Below are 10997 nucleotides of genomic sequence, written 5' to 3'. Positions count from 1 at the left end.
TCCAACTTTAACTTTACATTTCAACTTATTGAGTAATGTATAAACTATAGTGGCAGAAGCAGCAATAGGGGCAAAAATAGCTAACTACTCAGATGACCCAAGCTATTACCTCATATCACATATCACAATTTCACAGAATGAAAATCAGAACTACCACTAAGAAAAAACAAAAAACTAAGAACTAAAATAATCTCTGGCCTTAGACGTTTCAGAACAGCTTGGTGATCAGCCTCAGTTGGTGCCCCATGCCTTGCCCAGGAGATCCTGTGAAGTCAGACAGTATCTTTATGAACACGATCACAGCCGTCTTGTTTCCTACAGGATGTACATGTGATTCAATCTCGGAAGACAATGTGCTATAACTAAATAGCTGTGCTATAACTTCCTAGCTTTATTTATTAACTAGAGACATACAGGTTGGCCGACTTAAGAAAGGCGAACTTCCACACACTGAAGGTACTGAACCAATCCTAATCAAGCATATTCTCCAATAGAAATCCTTGTAACTCAATTATCATTATTGAAATGGATGCAACATTGACACATCAGAGCAAATATATTCCATAGTTAAATTCCAAGTTAAATGACAATCAAATGCCACTTACACTGGTGAGCCTGCCTCACCGCTCCGTCCTCCACATCTACAGCCTTCCCGACCACCCTGCAGAGTTCACTTTGGGAAGGTCATAATGTTAAAGATGGGTAAATACGGCGGCATCAATGTGAAACCGTCCATATCAAAAGCTCACCTGTGCGGTCGGATCAACATCTTGTGCATCATACAGGTTCAAGAAAGCAAGTACTGGAGTTGCGCCCGCCCCCACTGTTGACACAACATTCATCACTTTAAAAACAAGACATCACAACGCCAATATAACATCACACTCTGGGATCACATGGTAACAACCACCTGAAACGGGAGTTGATGCAGCAACTTTTAATTGATACTCTTATGCTACAATTACCATATTTGACCAGCTGTACCATTTGATTTATGCAAATGACAACATTGAACAATTCCTTTTACTTCTGAAGTCTAGAAGAGACTGCATCAACTAAAGAAAGTTATTCAGCCCAAGCCCTGAAACTGAAAGTGCCCTTACCTAACCTTTATGGACTTCTTAGACCAGTGGTGACAGCAGGGAGGTGTGGAGGCAGACATCTTGGGACACAAACTACAGCTACAAGTTCAGCTCTGTACAGTTTAGTCCATATTACTGTATAAGCATGTAGGACATGGTTCCATGATTTTAGCTGTTGATTAATTTCAGAAGGTTACCTAACTATTCGCCCACAAAAGTATAGTAAAAAAGTAATTCCTTGCAATTTAACTGAAACTCACAGCCCAGATATTTACCTCACTAGCAGTATCAATAGTTCATTTAATAGTAAAATGATACTTGGCCACATTCAGCTGCTGGGATGATCGTACTCCGTAGTAGGAAAATGCCAAATTGTCTCCGATCTTATTCGTGACTCCAAAACGTGCGCGCAAGAATGCAGTTCGGTACGCAGTGAGAGTCAGTTGACTTAAGTACAGTGCAGTTATCCAAGTCGTAGGTAAAATTTAGCGATAAACGCAATTCAGCAACTAATGTTACGTTTTAGAATTATGCCCTACCTAAACCACAAGACAAATACGCCAGATGGTTACAGATAGAAATCGGGTACTGCCAGAGGACCCAATAGTGTAAACACATTAGTGATGAGGTTACGCAAATGCCAATCCTACTGCCAGATGACCCAATAGTGTAAACTCATTAGTGATGAGGTAATGCAAATGCAAATTCTGCTCATAATGCCAGTTCCCCTGATCAGGTGACTCAACATCCAGCCAACTACTGATTTTGGTGCTAGAATGTTTTATGAAATCAATGCCAATCATAATGAAACCAAATAAAGCGCCCATATTGGCCTCTTATGTTCTGCACTACACCTCTTGCTCAAAGGACACAGCAAGCTCATACACCGCACTGCAGCATTAGAGGGTCACAAACTGCACACATCTAACAGACCTCTGCAGAAAGCTCAACACCTTCCAACTGGAATACCAATATTCCAGTACAAACCAAACCAGCAATAAGTAACGTAACCAGCACCTTACCTTGAGCTGAACGAGGATGAAGATCTTGGGGTCCATCGTCTCATTTCACAATACAGCCAACAGACTTACCTTGAGTCGATCTAGTAGTTTGTTGCTGTTGGTTTATGTACAGAACTAATAATTTTAACTACACAGTTCCCCCGTCTAACAAATCGACTAACAATAAACAAGGCTTAGAACTGTACAATAAACTTATAACCATCATGTCTTGTAACCACATTTAACCTGAATATCTTTAACTGACATCCCTCATCTCAGACCACTTTTGTAAATTATCTAGATATGTACAGGTATAAAGTGTATTTAGGGGAACAACGTACTAAAATAAACCATTAATCTTCCCTCCCCTTGACAGAGCTACAGACATGACATGCTCTTACGTTTGTCCACTTCCTTGCTATTCTCCAAACGTTGCATTCACATTGCATGATTGTTGCCTTACTGATCTGGGTGTGGTCTTGGTGACCAGAGATGCATGCTAGGATAATATGCCGTCTGAAGACCACAGTTCTGTAGATGTACCCCCTCAGGAGAAACCAAGTGTTCAAAGGCTGTCGTAACATCAGTTACACAAACTGGAACATCCTTCAGGACCGTGAGAGGGACTCCCCAAAGAGAGACACCAAGGGTAGGATGGGGGGGCTCCAACGGTTAGTGAGTAGAATACAACCTAGCTGCTACTTGAGAACCATGGAGCAAATTTCAATGTTCCTCTTCATAGATCTTGAAGCCCCAGTGAGGGTTTCTTTACCTCCTCCTCTGAAGAATAGCATAACTGCAGCTTGAAGAGGACCATGGTTGGGATGTTTCCAAGGTTGGTTTCTGATTCAAGTGGACCTGTAAATTATAACTCGGCCTGAGAAAGGCTTTCATCTCAGCACAAAAGTCTTGATCCACAGGGCCCGCCAGCCATCATCCTCCGGGGTTCAGAAGGGCAGCCACGTCGTGGACTCTCATGCTTAAGTAACTATTTCCAAAGATCTTTTGGTACATTTCCAAACTTCTGTCCATCCGGAGGCCATCATCCATTGTTTCAGGCATCCATTGCTCCTTCCCATTGTAGACCTTGTTTGCTGTGACGATCTGAACCTGTTGGCATTAATCAGCCTGTACCACTCACTTTGTTTCCGTGGTGATTTGGTCGGGCTGAACTCATGCAGAAACGTAGCTGAAAAGTCAAAACATATAATAGGCCTCCACCTAAAGCAATAGTTTAAATCTTGAGGGGACTAGAACCCTGACCACTCACACGAAGAACCATTTGCCAGGTTAAAAGCTGACCACTCACACACAAAGAACCATTTGCCAGGTTAAAAGCTGACCACTCACACACAAAGAACCATTTGCCAGGTTAAAAGCTGACCACACAAAGAACCATTTGCCAGGTTAAAAGCTGACCACTCACACGAAGAACCATTTGCCAGGTTAAAAGCTGACCACTCACACGAAGAACCATTTGCCAGGTTAAAAGCTGACCACACAAAGAACCATTTGCCAGGTTAAAAGCTGACCACTCACAAAGAACCATTTGCCAGGTTAAAAGCTGACCACTCAAAGAACCATTTGCCAGGTTAAAAGCTGACCACTCAAAGAACCATTTGACAGGTTAAAAGCTGACCGCTCACACGAAGAACCATTTGCCAGGTTAAAAGCTGACCACTCACACGAAGAACCATTTGCCAGGTTAAAAGCTGACCACGCGCACATGAACCATTTGCATGTTAAAATTACACATGAACCCCATGCATGGTCAAACTCTGACCAGGCGCACACGTGTGAAAGAAATACAAATTAAAGACTTTATTAACAAGTAGTATAAACAAACTTTTATTTACATTTAGGACATTTGGCATTTAACACAGTTCGGGTTAGGTGTCCTTCAAGGAAATCTCTGCACTACACTAGGAGCAGCCGTAAATCGAACTAGCAACCTTCCGGTTACAAGCCAACCCGCACTACCTACTGAGCCAAGCCGTACCCATCATCATACTCATGGTTAAACATTGTTCAGTACTGTCCGCAGTGATGTTCACATACAAATGGTGCCGCTTAATGAGCGCGAGGACAGGGACAGGATTTGATGGAAGGGGTGAGGTAGGTGGTCTGTTGAGAAGGACCACCCAGTGGAGGGGTGGTGAGTCTTCAACAGCAGGATCCTCTTCATCCCATCTGAGCAGCAGGCCGATGAGCCCTCTGCTGGCTCAGATGCAAGTCTTTCTCAGGCTGTACTGCAGAGTAATGGGCCAGGCCAGCTGGGCCTGGAAGATGGGTCCCCTCAAATCAGAAACCGACCTGGAAAGATCCCAACAAGGACCCAGTCCGAGCTGCAATTGTGCTCTACTCCAGCTGTGGAGGTAGAGAAACCATCGCTACGGCTTCAAGATGTATGGAGGGGAACGTTGAAATGTGCTCCATGGTTCTCAGGTGCAGGAACCAGGTTGTGTTCTAGTTGCTGAGAGGAGGAGCCCTCCCATCTTGCCCCATGAGTTTCTCCTCAGGGGAGTCCCATCACCATCTTGATAGACATTCCCCTTCACGTAACTGACGTTACGACGGCCTCTTAAACACTTGGTTTCCCCTGAGGGGGCACGTCTACAGAACTGTAGACTTCAGACAGCACAGTACCCTAGCATGCATCTCTGATCGCTCAGACCAGACCCCCATCAGTAAGACAACACACACGTAAAGTGATGCAAGGTTCAGGAAAGTAGTGGCGAAGTGGGCAGAAGAAAATCTGAACACAACCCTGGAGTATGTTATAGCTTTACCCATAGAAATCCAACTAGTCGTACACCATTCACTTAGAACCTATACTGCACTACTTTTAACTACATCAATCTTCACCTATCAACCCTGACCAACCAGACCAAACAGGAGGCCAAAATGATTCCCAAAAAGGAAAAATCTGGACTTACAGTTCACAGTTTCTTCTTCATGGTTCAATTGGGATACTCACAGAATGCGTTTCTTCTTCTTGACCTGTGAAGGAGTGCAACGAGCTGATCAGTTTCAGAGTACAAATTAACGACTGAACACAGTGGCAACATTGCTTCATGTTCACTGTTCATTTAAACTATTCAATCATTCCTCTTTGGCAACCATCTAGTCCCGCATTTCTAGGGTCACCTACTCAAGTAAAAAAAACAGTTCGTTATTAAGCTTTTGATATTTTCAAACTATTTTACCATGGAAGTCAGTGAGCTTCAATCTTCAAACTTATTTTAGTTAAACGTAGAAATGTCCTTAAAACTTGAAACCAATATTTTTTTGACTTAACTAACCCTTAAACAAAAATCCCAAAACAACCACCGATGCAACCATTAAGGGTTCAATTAATACATGACTGGACCAACGCATTGACACTAAACCTCTTAAATCAGCCACACAACCAACATGAACACCAACATCCACTCACACCACCCGAATAGTCCAATATCCTTGAGGAAACACTAATTTAAAACAGTTCACCTCCAATTACATCCAAAATTAACATTATTAAACAAGTCGGCTTCGTGGATAATAAACTACTCACAGCTGCTCCAGATCTTGCGGTCCGTTTTACTTCGAAAAGTGTTCATGACCTCGCGGTTCACCTGGAGAAAAGAAGAACAGATCCATCATCGGTCAGTCATAACCGGTAACCGGAAGATTCCCACTACGTTATGGTTCAAGGTCTTAACCATTATTAAGATTACCGTGACTTGATCTAATAGACATTAGACTGATAACGGTTGGGGAAACCAACATATAATTCATTGATTACTGAACGAGACTCAGCACCAGATGGATCAAAGCAAACAGAGCGAGCCGCCACAGGTGAGCTAATTTAACACGAAGCGGGGCCCTGATTTAATTAGTGCATCATCCAATGAAAATGAGAATCATGTAAAAAAAGCTAGATATATTCTATCCCATTTAACTTCAAAGATTGCGCTTCAACAATCCTCATTTGACTTCCATGTGAATAGCTTATAAGTGACTTATTTTTTCACATTCAATTCAGTTCTGTCGCTCTACCGTCTATCTAGACAGACAGAGGCATTGTACGCCGTCATTTTCCCGCCTACTTTAACACTCTTATGATGAAGGCCATTTTAAAGTTTGATTGAGGTCTCGTGCTTCCATGAGTCGAGTTTCTGCCTTTAATAGGTCCATGGTTTCTGCTGAGTCAGACTGGGGCGTGTTCCAATACAAACAGAATTTCTTCAATGCAATCATTTCAATGCAAAGAGCTATCCAAATCAATAAGCCAATATTATAGATCATACACACATTATTTTCAATCAACTGTTTGAGGAAAGAAGACATAATATTTTGATTAAAATATTAAATTAAAAATCCTTCAAAAAGGAGAAAAACACAACCAATAAAACCATGAAGGGTTCAATTAAAATATGACTTTGCCAAAACATCAGACAAAACAGACCCATATCCACAAGGAAACACAAATTGAAAACAGTTCAACTCAAATTACATCTAGAACTAACATTATTAAACATATCAAGTCGGCTTCGTGGATAATAAACTACTCACAGCTGCTCCAGATCTTGTGGTCCGTTTTACTTCGAAAAGTGTTCGTGACCTCGCGGTTCACCTGGAGAACAGAAGAACAGATCCATCACCGGTCAGTCATAACCGTTAACCGGAACATTCGCACCACGCTATGATTAAACTTTTTAACCATTATTAAGATGACCGTATATTGAGACCTTAGACTGATAAACGGTTGGGGAGACCAACCGTTCAAGTTTAACGAGACGCAGCAACAGATAGATTGATCAATGCAAACAGAGCGCGAGCTGCGACAGGTGACCTCATTACCGCGAGACGAACAGGGGCGGGTTCAGGGTTCCTTAGAGGAGGCAACGGAGGCAACGCCAGGCCCCCGGGAGCAGTGCATACTTTCGCAATCCACCAGTGCTCAGCGGCCAAGCCTGGTATTGCAGCTGTTTAGAGGGCTGTGGACGGGTCCCTCAATTCATGGAGGTCCGGAAGTAGATATCGCCGTTCACTCCAATACAATTGGGGAACAGGAATGTGTCCCCACAAAAAAATGTCTGGATGTCAATCAAAGGCTCATAATTATCTTTATACCATGTACTAATAAAATGTTACTTTTCTCTTTACAAACGCGTTTAATTAGCTGTTTTCTTTATTTATTTGGGGTGGGCAGCCGAAAGGAGTCTTAGTAAAACAAATGTTTCTTTAATAGGTCCATGTTTCGGCCCGGCATCCGAGATAAATTGACTAATAAATGTGTGAGGAGTGAGAAAGGCATGCAGCACGGGACGAGGAAAGCACGACTCATACGGCTAAGGAAATGCAGCTACAGTAAAGAATGGGAAACCATCTGTCCCTGGGTGAAACCAGTGAAAGGCGAGTTTGGTAAAGTTTTATGTGAAGTTTGCTTGAGTCATTTTTCCATTTCACACGGAGGTGAATACGACGTGAAACGACACAGACAATGCGGGAGTCAGAAAAACCTTATTATTGTGGCGACTCTTCCGGGGTCGCGCAGGGGATCCTGGGAATTGGGGTTGTCAGTTGAAAAAAGGGGCTTTTGTCAACTTGTTTGGTTGTTAGGTTAAGTGGGGTTAATGGGTTCGGGGCTGTGTGTAGTTGCGTGTTGTTTAATGTTAGCATGTGCGTGTATCGTTGCCGCCAGCATCACTGACTATGATATGTTTGTTCGTTGGATGTGCTGTTTTCCTTATACGTTTTTGGTGCGTCAAATAAAGGCAACTCGTAGTCGTGCGGTGCGATTTACTTTCATAGATGCCAGCATTTTGACTATCTTCACATTGCTATCATTGGAATGATAATAATTAATATAATAATATAATTATTATATTTCATAATAATATATTTAACCCCCTACCATTCACAGAGCGAAGATTCTGAAAGTAAAATGCACATTTCTCGCCAAAAATGTTTCCATCAACACTTTTAATGGCGTAACTATACTAAATTATCATATTTTCCAACCAGAATAAAAAGTAAGTCCGCCATTTTCACAGAAAAAAAATCTAATAACTGTCCAATAGGAAAGATGCTCCCAGCGTCTATTAGAGCCGTAGTCGGGTTAAAACAGGAATGATTGGGCTGCTGGAACAACCGCTCTGAACGTCAAACATCGCCGGGTATGGCATCACATTGTAGTGAACATGTTTTATTTCGCTTATTTAGTTAAATTTAATGAATGAATGAATGAATTAATTAATTAATTAAGGCCGCCACCAGAGGGCGCCCCAACGCATTTGCCGCCCTAGGCGATCGCCTAGGATCGCCTTTGCATTGTTTCTTGTTGGTGGGCGTGCCCTTAACCTGCGTCCGCGTCCACGTTTCATTGACGTGATCAGACAGCCCGCCAACTCCCTGATGACAGCCCTCAGTGCTGTCTCCGCACACAGCTTTTTGATAAATGCCAGATTATAAAACACTTATTTCAAAAACTCGAGTATGACTGTCAATAACAATGCGGGAGAACGTCTCAATTTTGTACAAAGTAATGGAAATGCGGGACTGTCCCGCACAAAGCGGAACATCTGGTCACCCTATGCAGAAGGGTACTTTTACCCGTCAGTGACAGACGCTAAAGTGCCCTTGCCAACAGCCGGAATTTAAAGTGAGACTGTGTTGGTCTGACAGTTTATCCCCCAGTGTCTGACAGTTTATCACCGAGTGTCCGAGGCGGTAACAGTCATGCGATGATGCGTTTATTTGGTTTACACACACACACACACACACACACACACACACACACACACACACACACACACCCCTGACACTTTTAAGTCAATGATTTATTTGCTTGTTGTTTCACTTCTTCTCTGTACTTCATTCTCTCAATATTTCTTAATATTCCGATGTTTGGTTCATCAACACTAGGCCTACCTTAGCTTGGCACATGAGACCAGTTTAAAGAAGGGACATATTTGGAAGCGTTGTTTTTTGGAATAATTATGCAACAGACTAACGATGCATGCAGTGATGATATGATACACCGATCGTTTAAAACAGCCCTTATGGAATGTGACCACATCTTTACTTTCTGTCTCCAGAGAGAGAGACCCGAGACTCCAAGCAGTCAAGTCTCAAGTAGGTCAAGTCAAGTCTCCCAGTAGGGAGTCTGAGTCCAGTCTCACAGCAGGGAGTCTGAGTCCGGTCTCACAGCAGGGAGTCTGAGTCCAGTCTCACAGGTCAAGTCAAGCCTCAAGTCTCCAGCTCTGCTTTCAAACATTATTTCGGATTCAAATTGACTTTTTGAATTTTATTATTTGAAATTTGTTTCAATCTATTTGAATTTTGTTTCAAACTGGACAGTCGCTGTGTCTCTCTAATAACCTGCTCAGGGTTGTTTGCAGAATTCTGCTCTGTTGACAAGTGATTGATGAGGACGCATCGATTTTGTGGGCAGCTATGATTAACACATTTATTACCCAGCATACATTTGGAGGCGATACGCCTGCGTCTGTATGTTTTAACATTAACTGTTGTGCAGTATGCAAATAAAACAACTATTCATTTAACACAAAGTTTGAAAATTCTTCATTTATTTAATTGTTTGGTGCAATCTCATTATACACCTAAAACAGCAACAGCTGCTTAATAACATCTGTAATGTTTTCGTAACTGCACATTGGTTACTTTATAAACCAACTGTAGATACATAGAGAATTATCCACCGAAAACAGCAAAAGCTGTATAATAACATCAGTAAACATCAGTAACAGTACATTAGTTACTTATAAACCAACTGTAGATTATAAAGCATTATCTCAAAACAGCAACATTTACACATAATACTGTACACCAGTTGTAGGCCCATCCTACCCCGTCTTCCTCTGCTCTCATCTCCTCCACTAGAGGTCAGTCACAGCCTGTGAATGCAGACTGACAGTGGGAGGGGTTATCTCCACTGAGGCAATAAAGTGGGAGGGGTTATCTCCTCTGAGCCATGAAGTGGGAGGGGTTATCATGTGAGCCATAAAGTGGGAGGGGTTATCTCCTCTGAGCCATAGCTGCTCATGTTACAATGGGGCGTCTTTATGAGATCTTATTTTCTGGTGTTGTTGTCGTTCATGAACGCTTCAAATTCGCATATCATTGCGGCTCTGGCCATGGCGACTCTTGACCAATAGTCTGTGAATGGAGTTTGTTCCTTTTTTCTAGGTCATTAGTACTGATATCAAATAAATCCTGTGGTCATCTGAAAGAGAAAGTGACTCTTTCCTCCGCGTGGGTTCAGACGAGGCGACGCGGGCTGGATATCGGTTTACTAGACCGAACATTTATCAGTAACTGCTGAAGTCTAATGTGACGAGATATATACACACTGAAGGTCCTCTTGTACAAGGAAACTACGTAGATGTTGTCTGTGTGTGTGTGTGTGTGTGTGTGTGTGTGTGTGAGAGAGAGAGGGGGGGGAAGGGAGGGAGAGAGAGAGAGTGGGGGGGGGGGGGGGAGAGAGAGAGGGGAGAGAGTGTGTGTGCAGTGTGGATATGTTTGTTTTGTGCCAGAGGAGTCAAAGGAAAGTGAAAGTCAGAGAGACTCTCCTGCTCTACTGCGACCTGATATCAGATGTCTTACGCTGACAGACAAAACACACACACACACACACACGCACACATACACACACAGACAAACACACACACGCTTGCACGCACGGACACACAAGCAAACGCACACAGACACACACACTGGGACGATTTAAGAAGTGAAGTTTGTGCGTAACCATGGACACCGTGGGCGGTGAGGCTCTCGTATCTCTGGAATCTCCCGCCACACCTACAGGCCATACTTCACTGGACGCCATTTTGTGTGTTGGCAGTTTAGATGTTATGACGCTGGTGACGGTGTTGTCTCTTCACCCTGCTCCACCTAGGGAACACAA

The 10997-nt window shown here is 42.9% G+C and overlaps 1 long non-coding RNA gene across 5 annotated transcripts in view; it reads right to left on the bottom strand.

Moving 5' to 3' along the window:
* LOC307086788 overlaps positions 1 to 6925 on the bottom strand; it is a 9157-nt gene extending 2232 nt beyond the window's left edge. For 3 of the 5 annotated variants that reach the window (XR_013812463.1, XR_013812464.1, XR_013812465.1), the window contains exons 1-6: positions 6638 to 6885; positions 5637 to 5697; positions 1104 to 5083; positions 750 to 823; positions 606 to 673; positions 1 to 264 (exon numbers count right to left, since the gene is read on the bottom strand). The exon at positions 1 to 264 is cut by the window's left edge and continues 295 nt beyond it. This is a non-coding gene — a long non-coding RNA (uncharacterized lncRNA). Of the gene's footprint in view, positions 265 to 605; positions 674 to 749; positions 824 to 1103; positions 5084 to 5636; positions 5698 to 6637 lie in introns of all 5 variants that reach the window. The other 2 variants (XR_013812461.1, XR_013812462.1) reach the window with 2 other exon arrangements.
* Positions 6926 to 10997: the final 4072 nt, after the last annotated feature.

Source organism: Pollachius pollachius (assembly GCF_949987615.1).
Source record: "Pollachius pollachius genome assembly, chromosome: 15".
In the NCBI taxonomy this organism is placed as follows: domain Eukaryota; kingdom Metazoa; phylum Chordata; class Actinopteri; order Gadiformes; family Gadidae; genus Pollachius; species Pollachius pollachius.
The sequence above is the reverse complement of the archived record's forward strand: the minus strand, read 5'-3'. Positions and strand labels throughout refer to the sequence as shown.